General features: G+C 42.4%; 1 protein-coding gene across 4 annotated transcripts in view; it reads left to right on the top strand.

Annotated features, from left to right (window-relative positions):
- The window catches only part of Blk (BLK proto-oncogene, Src family tyrosine kinase), a 56,260-nt gene that overhangs the window by 17,671 nt on the left and 25,264 nt on the right, over positions 1-13,325 (top strand). Inside the window, exon 1 of one of the 4 annotated variants that reach the window (XM_047549352.1) lies at positions 161-286. The exons of 2 other annotated variants lie outside the window; for them this stretch is intronic. The gene's annotated coding sequence lies outside the window, so the exon portion shown is untranslated. Of the gene's footprint in view, positions 1-160; positions 287-13,221; positions 13,257-13,325 lie in introns of those variants that run through there. One more of the 4 variants, XM_047549354.1, reaches the window with a different exon arrangement.

Below are 13,325 nucleotides of genomic sequence, written 5' to 3'. Positions count from 1 at the left end.
CTGGGTTCTGATCTGCATCTTCACACCCTAGAGCAACTGGGCTGGGCAGCAGAAGATCCTAACCTTCAGGAGGCTTGAGGGGTGTCTCCTTGCCCTGCATGGGCAGCCCCTCCCACCGGAAGGCCTTCGCATGCAGAGGTTGGCATCTCACCATTTCCATCCACGTCCCCGGTTTCCGCCGACAACACCACGTCCCAGCCACAGCTTCTCACCTAGCCTCCCGCCTCGCCTCCTGCTTCCAGCCCTCACGCCCAGTTGCTGCTCCACGTAGCAGCGCAGTGACCAGGTAAACTGACCCAGGTTCACCCGGGCATTTGAAATGATATTCCGGCTCCTCGCCCAGGGGTCTCTCTGCCCTCACTTCCTCCCTCAGGGCCCAGCTGCTTCCTGCTCCTGGACCTTGAGGAGCCCCCGCTTCCTTAGAGCCTTGCCTCCTGCTCTTCCAGACCCTGCACAGCCTTCTCCTTGCCGTTCAGACCCGGGGTAACTCTCGCCCCTGGGAAGGATCTATTGGAACAGCCCAGCGCCTCTGCGGCTCCCACATCTTCCTGGCTGACTTTCTCCACAGCTCATGTCTGCTCATCGCTTGGCTCGTTTTCTGTTGTCTTCTCTTCACTCTCCTTCTGTGACAAGAAGGAGCTCCCAGTAGTCCCAGCACCTGTTCCCAGCTGGCGCAGGGCCATGCGATCCCATGGGAGGAACTGGACTCCCTGGGATCCCTCTGGGTGTCGAGGACCATGCTGCCATTAGGGGGCGCTGGTGGAGGCAGGTGGTGTTGCCACCTATCTGTAAAGCGCGTTGGCAGCCTGGGCTGGGAATCCTGAGACAGTCCCAGCTACAGGGCCACAGCAGTTTTCCTCCTGAGACTGAGTGATGTGAAATGTAGGCGCAGCCCTACGCACAGGTGTTAGATGAAGATAAACACACATTTGCACACAAAGTGCGAGATTTTAAGAATCGTGCTTGAGTCTCAATAACACGGAAAAGACTTGTGATGTAGCACTGAGGGTAAGAGGAGAACCAAGGCCGTGGGCAGCAGAATGGCAGCTCCCTGAGAGTCCGTGCGCCCTACCCTTGACCGCCACTTAGGTCTCCTCGTTCTCTTGCCGACCCCGTGTAGTAGTTATTATCACCATCTCTATTTTACTGTCGCTGAAAACGAGATGCCCGAGGTCAAGGAAGCTGACAACTGTGCCTTGCTTTGTAAATTGCAAGCTGGGATTTGGATCCAGAGTGTCTCCTTCTGAAGACTCCGCTTTAGTCTCTGCTCCATATGGACTAGTCCTCCACCCAAAAAGACTAAGAAGAAATACACCAGGATACTAATAGAGGTTGCTTTGCAGTATTAGGATTATGGCAATTTTTCTATATCATTTCCTATGTTGTTAACATTATTTTTCTATAATAAGCACATACTTTTCATATAAATTTCTGAGCTTTATCAAGAAATAAATTGTCATACACAAACTACAGATAAATTTAGCTTACTGATATCCAAACAGAATACTTCTAACAAATAGGCAAAATTGCATCAAACACAATATTTCACATGCTGTGATAGAGTAGGACTCATTGCACATTGAAAGGAGAATATAATAAAAAATATATTTGTGAAGGGCTGGGAATGTGGCCCAATGGTAGAGGACTCGCCTGACATGCATGAGGTAGCTGGATTTGGCACCCAAATCTTAAGAAAAAAAAAAAAAGAAAGAAAAAGAAAAAGAAAAGAAATACATTTGGGAAATTTTCCCATCAGCAAGAAAAAGCAGAAAAATGATTGTCAGCTGTTCTGATAGGTGCTCTAGAAGACATTTGACAGAATTCAATGGCATTCCTGAAAAGGCTTCTTATGACCCACAGAAAATGGGAAATAACTATTACAGCCAACTCCAAGCTCAGAAGAAGTCAGAGGTGCCTACTGGCAGTGATACCATTTAGCTTTGTTTTGGAACTTCTAGCCAGGGTGATGAAATAAGAAAAAATAATGAAATGTCTACATATTTAGAGGAGATGCTTTTAAGATGGCATATTAGTCTTCTAGGAACATTGATGACTGAAAAATATTAGAGTTAATGAAAGAACTGAAATACACAAAATAATAACTTTCTTTTTCCAATAATAGCATTAATATTGCCAGTTCTCAAAGACTACGCATGAATTTAAATGCAGTACCAGCAAAAATTAATGCAAAGGTTTTTAACTTGTCAAAATTCTTTTTAAGCTATAGTATAAAAATGAATGCACAAAATAATGAAGAAAGTCTTGAAAAGGAGTTAAACTGTATTGTTACGTGGGAGTAAGTGATACGTGTGGTTTTGTGCAAGGGGTAGACACCTGCCGTCAAGAAACAGGCCCCAGGATATGTGGGAATTTAGTGTGTCCTAGGTAGGATCTCTCATCAGCCAGAATGGTGTGTTTTAAATTTTTTATTATATTTTATTTGATTCATTGATTCAATAATACTTATCTCTACTCTAAAGATATTCTGCTATATTTTTTCTGACAATTTTAGTTTTTACCTTTGATGTTTAAACCTTGGATCAATCTGGATTCCGTAGTAGTTATTGGCTGTGAGTTGAGGGCGGTAGTTGTTTATTGAACAGCTCCTCCTTGGCTGGCCATCTGCAGGGTCTGCTGGTTCCTGGGTCCTATGTCCCAGGAGCGTGAGGGTGTCTGACTCCTCTCTCACTCTTTTTCTTTGTGGATGTCTTTTCTGTTCTTGAGCCTTTTCTCATCTGTAGGATTTTAGAGCCAGCTTGTAAAGTTCCTTGAAAACACTGGTTGGAATATTGACTAATGCATCTGATGTTTGAATATGTGTGAATGACTGAGAGAGAAGGTGGAGCTTCATGCTGAGTCTTCCTGATCACAATCAGTGTCTCTCTCTCCCTTTCATTAAGTACTTTTTAAGTGTCTTTCAGTGAAGTTCGTATCTTCATGTAACTTTGCACATCTTTCGTTATATATATTTCTAGGTAACTTACAGTTTTAGTTAGTTTTGGAAATGAAAAAAATTTACTCAATGGTCAAAAGATTAGAATAGATCATAATATGGCCCATTGCCCCTCAAAAGTAATCAGGGAAGAACAAGTTAAAAAAGATTCCATTTACCACCAACCCTGTTAATAGGAAGGAATGCTGATGTCAGATTTGGCAAAAATATGGGCAAGCAGAGACCTTGGGTGCTGCTTGGGGGGGTGTGAGTTGGCTCTATCCCATTGAGATCCTGCTGGGAGTCCATAGTGTCACCGAAGGAGCGTGTGCCCTGTCCTGTGGTCCATGAGTAAACTAAATGCAGACATCCCCCTTGTTCAGAGAAACTCTCACCTACGCACACAGGGGACACAACAAGGAAGCCCCTCAGCATATTGCTCCTCCTGAAGAACTGGTCCTTTGTTGAAAGTGGGTATATAAAATGAGATTTATTTGCTTAACTGAACAGAATAAGGCAAAAAATAAAAAATAGAACTAGGTATCTGTCACAATGAACAAATCTCAAAACCACAAAATATCTGCAAGAAAAATAACAGACTTGCAAAAAATTCACATATATCATAAAGTCATATTTGTAAAAGTCCAAAACACAAAGCAAAAACATGTATTGCTATGACTGCTGATACACGCTGCACACGTATGAAACGGTAGCTGATGGGAACACCCACTGGGCTCAAAGCAGTCATTACTTCTGGAGAGAAAGAAGGGAGAAAATAGCGATCACGAGGTGGGGGTTGCCTTGTCTTTGTAATATAAAAAAGGATGGTGGTGGGGAAGAGAACTGAGGTGAGAGTAACGAAATATTGTCATCTGTTTGATTAGTGCTGTTCCATTATTTCTGTGCCTTTTAGGCATTTAAAAAATATTCATCATTAATAGCAGAGATTTTTAAATAGTTGTTTATTTCTATAATCTTGGGGCGGGAAAGACATTTGCAAGTGATAAAGGTTGATAAGAAAATTAACAAGATAATTAAGAAAATTAACTAGATAAAATATGATAGACTTCTGTTACAGACCATAAGTAACGTTAAAAGGCAAAGGCCAAATGAAGAAGAATGTTATGTGACAAAGTGGTGGATAAAAGCTCTTGCATGTCACACAGAAAATGATCAGCACCCCAGTACCACAGCGGGCGAAGGACACAGACAACCCAATCAGAGTATGAGAAACAGCAATGAATAAATACATGATAAACATTAATAGGAGAGTAAACTGAAGGCATGTTGTCCATCACTCTTCATTTAGCAGACTGGCAAAGCTGTTTTAAGCTGCATTAAGCCAAGGGGGCGGGGATGGTTTTCTTCAACACTGTGAGGATGTAGGTCAACCTTGCCTCCGTAGTCAATTCGGCATAACACCAGGAACTTTCAAAAGGGACATATTTTTGACACCATAATTCTGTTAACAGAAAACTTTAAAAACACTACACAAATAGCAAAATATATATTTTGTAAGTATGTTTACAAGGGTCTATTTATAATAGCCAAGGTTGAAAATAGCTTATTTGACCAATGATGGTTAAATAAATCAATGGCAATGTGGCAGGCGGTTTAATAATATGGTCTCAAAGTCATATTTACTTAGACATAATTTACACTGGAGTGTTCACGGAAAGAACCACGGTATGAAACAGGGTGCACAGTCTGGCCTATTTTTAAGTGCGTGTGTATGTAAAGCCTGTGGTGGTGCAGATGCTAACCAGTCATGGTGGTTTTCCATTGCTGCAGTTTCAAGTGATTTTTATATTTTGTGTATAGATGGATCCAGAATTTTCTGATTTTCTACCTGTATCAATTACTTAATAAAATATGAGATTAAAAAGTAAAAGACAACTTTTTAATACATTAACTTAGAAAGAATAAAAAGAACAACAGGCTTGTAGAGAAAGTGCAGGTAAATACTCACATGTGGCCGCGTGGAGCGGCTAAAGGACAACCCGGCCATGTGTCAGAGGACTTTCAAAAGCCACTCCCTAGTGTCAAGAAATCCCACCTGTAGGATTTGAACCTCTGCAAAAATCAATGAGCCAACTTGAAGTCCGTGAGCAAAGGACATTTTTGCAGCATGTTTATGGTATTAAAAACATTGAAAGTGAGCTGGGGTGTGACGGAAGGAATGGGTACAGTAAGTGCCACAAGCTCATGGTAAGATGCTCCACAGCCTCTCCCACCACAAGGCAGACAAGATAGGTAGTGGCAGGAAAAGCCGATCGCCATACGTTCTCCTGAAAGCAGGTCACAAAACAGGATGTAGATAATGATCCCATTTTTGCTTTAAAAAAATAGCCTCGGAAGATCACATACCAGAAAGTCAACAGTGGTCCTCTCTGAATGATGATGTTGTAGATCTTTCTCATCTTCCATCCTATGTTCTGAAGTCTACGCGGGAAAAGCAAATTACTGTGTATGTACAAACAGAGAAACAACATGTATACCATTTGTTTACAATAAAAATAAATTTTAAAAAAGGGGGGGGATGAACTCTCAACCTGGTTCCTAAGAGGAGGCCCCGACCCGCAAGCACAGGCTAGACACCTGGAGACAGGTGTCGCCTCCTTCATCCCACTCCTAGACCTTTCTCTAAAGGTGTTCCGGGGCACACACTCTTTTTTTTGAAGATTTGAGTAACCTCCTGTTTTTCTTTTAGTTTCACATTTTAAAAAGGCAGGCAGTGTGAGCTTATGACCCTCCCAAGCTGTCAATCCCCCGCTCCCTTTGCTTACAAATTTTACTCCCAAGAATCGAGTGTTCAGTTTGATTTATACCAAAGGCTTCCACACATTTCTTTTCATTTGCAGGTGTATTTATAGACTCCCAACCCACCCTGTTTTTTTTCATGTAATACAAAACATTGGGCAGTTTACTCCTTTGCCAGACCCTAATATATTCTGGACTTTTTTCATTCATATTGCTTTCATTCTTTTACAGATTTTTCTATCCATTCATTCACTTGGCTAAATTTTGTTGTTCTTGAATGCTGTTTTAAAATTGGAGGCAGATGCTACCGGTATAAACTGAAAACTCAAAGTCTGCCTCTCTGCCGACACTGTCCCTCCCTCCACAGAAGCAGGTAGTGATGACAGGTTTTGATTTTAGATACCCTTTCTGCAATATTTACAACTGTCCTAAGTGGGAACAGTGACATGTCCGTGCTCATCGAATGGACCACACTGTGCGTGCTGCATCCAGCTGCCTCTTCTTCCTTGCCAGCTGCCTGAGCGCCCCCTCCTCAGTCCCCTCAGTTTTGGTCAGTTATTTTGTACCTTTCTAGTAATTGACTTCTGCTTTGAAATAATATATCTAAATCCTTATATTGTCATTTATCAACTTCCTACATACTATTTACACCACATGCACAAACACACATACTCACACACTGTTTTCAGTTTCACATCCTAATTTTCATTATGTTATTTTCACATATTAAGTCTCGGAGCATTTCTATTCTGTTCTGTGCTTACGTGACCTTTATGGTGCTTCGTAAGTAAGTTAGTGCTCAGATATTTAAAAAATGAAAAGCAAGCATTGCAACAATATGACCATGTGAATTTTTTCTGTAGTGTCAAGTGGAATAACTAGACACTCCGAGAAGGTTTATGGACAGGATGTCGCTCGCATGTGTCATTAAGAATTCCCCAAATACCAAAGTGTGGAGGAGCTTCTCTTATTTTCTTCATGTATTTGGAGCTGCACTTGGCTGCCAGTATCCTCACATCTCACGCTACTCCTGAAGCACTTCACTTGCAGTCTTTCCAGAGTCCTAGGTAACTTTCTGTCCCCTGCATGTTGCAATGTTGCGAGGGCGGCTCTTACTGGTTTTTAAGTTTAATTTGGGATGTCTAGACAGAAATAAACTTTTCCTAACATGTTGCAAAACTCAACATTCAAAGGAAAAGCAAAGCTCAACACCCTGCAATGGTCCCCAGTGATTTTTAAATCAGTTTTAACAAGGAGTAAATGCCTTCTCTAAGACTCACCTGTTTTTAAGTGTATGATTATTATGAGCTTGCACAAATACATAACTTGTGCGACCTCTACCACAATCAACACGTACAACGTTTTCGTCACCCCAAAATGTTTCCCTTAGCCCTTCTCAGGACGTGAGCTTTAGTGTTCAGTTACCTTCTCTTAGTATCCTGCTCTCCTTGTTCAGGTAACAATACTTTGTTATAGTCACAATTTTTAATCCATTTCTCAGTTGATGGACATTTCTGTTTCCAGTTGGGAGTGAATCTGAGTAAAGCTACTTTGATTACCAATGTACTAGTCTTTCTGTGGTGATGTTTTCATATCTCTTTAATAAATGACTAGAAATTCAACTTAGCAATTTTTTTTTTCCAAGGATTGTTGTTTGTACTATATTTTTAAAAATTATCACTAAACCCAAAGTCAACTAAATTTCTCCTGTTGTCTTCTAGGAGCTTTATAGTTTTCATTTCATATGTAGCCTTATGACCCATTTTGAGTTAATTTCTTGTGAAAGATGTGTGTTCTGTATCTAGGCTCGTGTTTTTAAATTTTTTTGCATGCAGATGACCAATTTTTCCAACACATTTGTTGAAGAGATTACCCTGTATCTGTGAAATCACACTAGTTCTTTGTCAAAGACCAGCTGACTATGCTTATGTGAGTCTATTTGGGAGCTTCCCAGTCTACTCTTTTCTACTGATCTGTTTCTCTGTTTCTCACTGAACTACTCTGTAACTTTAGAATGGCTTTGAGGTCAGGTAGAATCAGTTCCCAACTTTGTCTCCTCCTTCAATGTTGTATTGACTCTTCTGGGTCTTTTGTCTCTCTTATAAAGTTGAGGATCAGTTTGTTAGTATCTACAAAATAAGTTGCTGGGATTTTGATTTAATTGAACCTGTCTATCAACTTGGGAAGGACTGATATCTTGACAATATTGAGTCTTCCTATCCATGTACATGGAATATTCCTCCATTTACTTAGATCTTTTTTTTTTCCTTTTATTAGGCTTTTGTAGCTTTCTTCATATAGACCTGGTACATATTTCATTAATTTATATCTACATTTAGTTGTTTTTGGTATTGACGTATTATTCTAAATGTTAAATTCCCATTGTTCCTTGACAGCATGTGAGAAAGTAATTAACTTCCATATTAACTTAGAACCTTGTGATCTTACTTGCTTATTAGTTCTGGGAGCACTTTTTGCTGTTGTTGATTCTTTGGGATTTTCTACATAGAGGATCATGTCATCTGTGAATAAAGACAGTCCATCTCCTCTTCTCAGTATGTAGACCTTTTATTTTCTCATCTTATTGCACTAGTTAGAACTTCCAGAATGATGTTACACGGCAGTGGTGAGAGTGGACATCCTGACTGTGTTCTTGATTTTGTATTAGTTATTTTACCCTGTTTCTGGGATATTTTCCAGACTTACATTTTGGATCACCAACTTGAACTTCATTTACATCTATCTTGTATTTTTTCAGTCATATTTTTAATTGGCAAGAACACCTTTTTTTCTGATTATTTCAGAAGAGGAGGGAAAGGGAAGGAGATTATGACTCACAGAATCATCTGAAGCTCTTGAGATGCTGTATGGGAAAATACTTTGCAAGCTGAAAAGTACCACAGAGGTGCTAATTATTACAGAAAGGGAAGTTATTTTGCCATGTCAGAAATGGAGGCAGAAATAGAGTATTATGTAGGAAATATTTGTATGGAGGACAGAAAAAATTCATTTCATTTAGAGACAAGAGGATCACTAGCAGTAAAACATCTATCATTATTTATGAGGGACTCAGAGCCAAGTTACAGAATCAGCCCAGGTGTCCATCAATAGATAATTGGATAAAGAAATTGTGGTCTATATGCACAAAGGAGTTTTATTCAGCCATGAAGAAGAACAAAACTATGTCATTTATGGGAAAATGGATGGAATTGGAGAATATCATATTAAATGAATTGAGCCAGACCCAGAAAGACAAGCATCGTCTGTTTTCTCTCGTGTGTGGAAACTAGAGGGAAAAACAATGAAAAGGATGTCATGAAGATAGAAGGGAGACCATCAGGGTAGAGGAAGGGGACCCAGGAAGGGATGAGGGAAGGGCAAGGGGAGGTGCTGAGGAGTGAAATTCATCAATTATGTAATAAGCTTGTATGAATACGCCACAAGGGAACCCACTATTCTGTATAATCGATAAGCACCAATTACAGAGAGAAGAAGCATAAGAAAGAAAAAATGGACCCAGTTCTTTAGTTCTTTTTGCAACTTAACACAGACTTCTGAAGCAAAGCCCCCAGTCAAGGAAAGGATCTTTGAAAGGTAGCATCAGCATCCTCCAGAGCAAGTTTGTAAAATGCAGATCCTGGAGCCCACCCTGGATTTCTGCATCACGAGTGCTGGGGCAGGACTCAGGGTCATCAGGCTCCCCAGTAGGTTCTAACGCAAGCTGAGTTTGCAGAAACACGTACCACCAAGCAGAAGGGACCCCATCAGGATGTAAAGAGCCCATTACTTTTCTTTTTAATTTTTTAAAATGAAAACAGTATAAAAAATTAAAAATTGAAAAGTAGACTAAGGCTCATTGTCCTATCAATGCAAAATACAACAGTTGCTGTATTCATGGTTTAGCATTTCACTAACGTGTTTTAATTATCACTACTTTGAGGGCTTTGAAAATATAAATTTACATGGTGCCTCCCTCCAAAAAAGGAATTTTGTTCATGTAAAGGAATTTGTTTGCATAATTGCCAAATAAATCTCAAGCTGGCCCAAGTCTGCAGAGTCAAGTGAACGTTCATCGGAATTACTAAGAATGCCATCTTCCTTCCTGAAGTTTTGCTCAGAACCCTCAAACTTCTTATCATCTGAAAATCTTTTCTATCGAATTTACCACAATGAGGAGGGGGAGGGGAGTGAATTTCCACACAAAAATGTTCTAGAAAATTGAAATAGCCACACGGTCCTCTCCTCACTGTGCCCACTAGCAGCCACCTGGACAGAGGTACACACGAGTCATAAGTTATCACTGCAGGCTCAGCCATTGCAGGGGCCACGTGTGCCCAGTGGCCCTGATATCCTCTACCAGGAGTTAGGAAGCAGCATCAAAGGGGCACTTTGCTGGTGCTGGGAACACGTCCATACAGGAGCTAAGCAGGGTCAGGCCAGTACTAGGATGGCAGACCACCTGGGGATACCACCTGCCCCAGGCTTCAAGAGTATCATACAAGTTCTGAGTTGTGGTTCCTTGAATAATTCCAGCCAATGGAAAAACTTTTTCTGAAATCCAGCCAATGGAAAAACTTTTTCATCTGAATATGTTTCCTGTCTCAAATGTCTTTGGAAAAATACCCATTTTTCAAATCCAGCCCAACTCTGGTGATTACACATGGCAAGGTTTCTAGTGTTTCCACTTTTGCGTCCTTTCTTCTCTTCTCCCGAACAAACGTGGGATAAATGATGAAATCAGTTCATCGGCATTTCGTGGCCCCTAACAGAGACATTAGTGGAAATGTTGGTGAGGAATGTTTTGATGGAGGGATGAGGACCACCTGAACCCGATCCCTCTCAGCACCACTCGGATGGTATAGCTAGACATTGTGGGCCAGCTGGTGGGGTGCGCCGTGGAGCAACATGCCCAGGTAGCGTCCCAGGAGACGAATCTGGATCTGGTGGAGCCTGTGGAGTTCATTCAATGTGTAAGGGAGAGCGAGAGAGAAGCACCTTACCACCATCACGGGGAAGCACAATCCCCAATGCAGAACATTCTATAGGATTGAAGTTTACAAATCAATGGCATGAATCTACCCCAAGCTGGGGCAGGAAGGGCTCCTGTTTGAGGAGATGTGGAGCATCTCCTTGGTTTGGGAAATAATTCAATTAAGATTTGAAACTTCTTTTGAATCTGAAGTAGAACAAACCAAGCAAGAAGCCATATTTGGGATGATTGTTAGAATGTGATCAAGGGTCAGGTTGGGTGGCTGGAAGTTTAGATGATACCTTGATTCTACAGCTAGTGTCCTCAGAGTGGATAAAATGACATGTGGTCATGTTGAGAAAATATGTCCACATTTTAGAGATGTGTGCCAAGTACCAGGAAGTGAAATGATTTGCTTCAAGTCACTTGTTTCATTTCAAAGTTTCACTTATTTGTGATGAAATTGTTCATTATCAAATGTTTCGGTCAAGAGTAAAATTTAAGAATAAGCATAAGTCTATTAAGATTGATTCATTCATCACTATTTTAGTTTTTTTTAATGTTTCATAAAAGTAGGTTCGACCTAAGCAATTCTATCTCAGCTGTCCTCTTGGCCTCTGGAGAGTCCTTCTTGCTGAGCCTCTCTTCTGTGCCATCTCATTGCCCTTGAGTGACTGTGAGCTGGGCGTGTGGCTCTCCCCTCCATCTCCCACCAGAGGACTCTTTCTTGTTTCACCCTGTCTTGGGCTGTGCCTGACACAGCACGTGGTTGACAGCAGAGACGGAACGCTTATGACCCAATGAACAAGAGAACAGGGTTCTAAGAGCATCTTGGGGGTCATCTCATGTTCAGACGGGGAGGGTGGATCTCGGGGCAGAGCTGAGAAAGCCTCGTGGAGCTGGGTTATTCTGAGTTGAGATACAAAAATGGGTTGTTGCTCAGGTTTTTGGCCTCTGCTTTAATTTGGAGTCACAGGCCAACCACTCTACTTTGTGCATCTAGGGACCGGATCCAGCATGAGCTGGTCTGTGTAAGTCCTGGATGACTGCAGAATGCCCCTGGATTGACCTCACCAAGGTGGGCTGTGTCTCCGTATAGCTGCCGATACCCGGGATGAGCTCGGCTGTGCCGATAGCACTGTGTCCAGCAGGGTCGAGCAGCTGGCCGGAAAGGTGCAGCTTTCAACTCAAGCACAAAAAGGGCTCCGGGACTCAGGCTTACGGGTCTTCAGAAAGCACTTCCAGGCTGGCCCCACAGCTTACTAGCAAGTTGCCCGAAGCTGCCAATCCCATACGAAGAAGGGCACTAGTAACGCCTACCCCATAGTTCCTAAAGGAGTCGCTATCCCTGTTTAGTTCACGTGGAGGAACAGTGAGATGCTTATCAGACACTTGATATGAACTAGGCACTGTTCCAAGGTGGACTGATAATATGTAATCCCAGTCTAGTCTTTGTAACAGCCCAGGGATAGAAATTATCACTCTGCAATTAAGAGACGGAAACATCAAGCTACTTATGGAAGGGCAATTACAAAATCGCTAAACTAGCCTGGATGGAGCCTCTGCAATCTGTCTGCTGCACTGTGTGGCCTCCCTGAAACAGGATGCTTGAAGCAGAGTGTGCAGCCAGGGCGCAGAACACAGGAGATGCCAAGCACCCGGCAGCCCTGCTACCCAAACGCCTTGACTAGGGCCGGCTGATCTTCTGCCATTCCCTGCACTTCCCAGAGGGACTTCATGTAGGAGATTCCTTTTCAGTCCACTGTCCTCTGCCCCCAGTAACCTGCTTGGGTGTCTGGAGCAGTCAGTGCTGATGGGGGCACTCAGACAGCTTGGCACTTTGCTGGTGCTAAGGTAGGTCTCTGTCCTTCCCTGCACAACCTCCTGGCCCCCGACTCCAGCCTTAGCCCCAGCAGGAGGGACTAGAAAGCCCAATGCAAACTGGGACCTCCCTGGGCATCACCCAAGTTCCACAGGCCACCACTAGTTCATGTGCATCTAGAAATAGGCTCAATTGTCAATCAAAACTAAAATTTTTAAAAGGAAGAAAAATGAAGACAAAATATTCAACGTGTTTGTTCCTTGTTCTTTCCTCACTCTCATCTTGCTTGATTTGCTTGGCAACTGTGTGAGTTACACACAGGCTGTTGGTCTATAAAATCTGTGTTATTTGCTTTTTGTGTATCAACTTCCAAAACGTTTTCCACATGCAGAGTTCAGACTTGAGCACTTTAGCAAGTGCCTGCTTTCCCAGTCTCCCTGGGGCTGCGCCCACCTGCCGGCGCTCAGCCTTACCCCACAGGGTTTGCACACTGGTTTTCACGTGTTGGTGCCTCTTCCCCTCATTTTACACAAATAGTCCGAGCCCATAGTCACGTGGAAGTGCCTAATTAAAAGACACCTGCAAAGGACTGAAAGTAGATTGTGGAGACTGGCCAAGCAGGCGAGGTGTAATTGAGACTCGTACAACTCGGTCCAGTTCTGCAGCTGCAGAACTGCCCCTTGCACAGAACAGGGCGTCAAGTGACCTCTTCAGCTCTGCCTTGGGGACGCCTATTGGTGTAAACCAGGATCAATTTCATACCTTCCTTACAGGTAAGGAGACAGACTCAGAGAGATGAAGGGATTTGCCCAGGTTCACCAAGCCAGTCAGCAGCTTGTCTT

Source organism: Sciurus carolinensis, chromosome 4 (assembly GCF_902686445.1).
Source record: "Sciurus carolinensis chromosome 4, mSciCar1.2, whole genome shotgun sequence".
NCBI lineage: Eukaryota > Metazoa > Chordata > Mammalia > Rodentia > Sciuridae > Sciurus > Sciurus carolinensis.
Note: the sequence above shows the minus strand (reverse complement) of the source record. Positions and strands in the feature narration are given on the sequence as shown.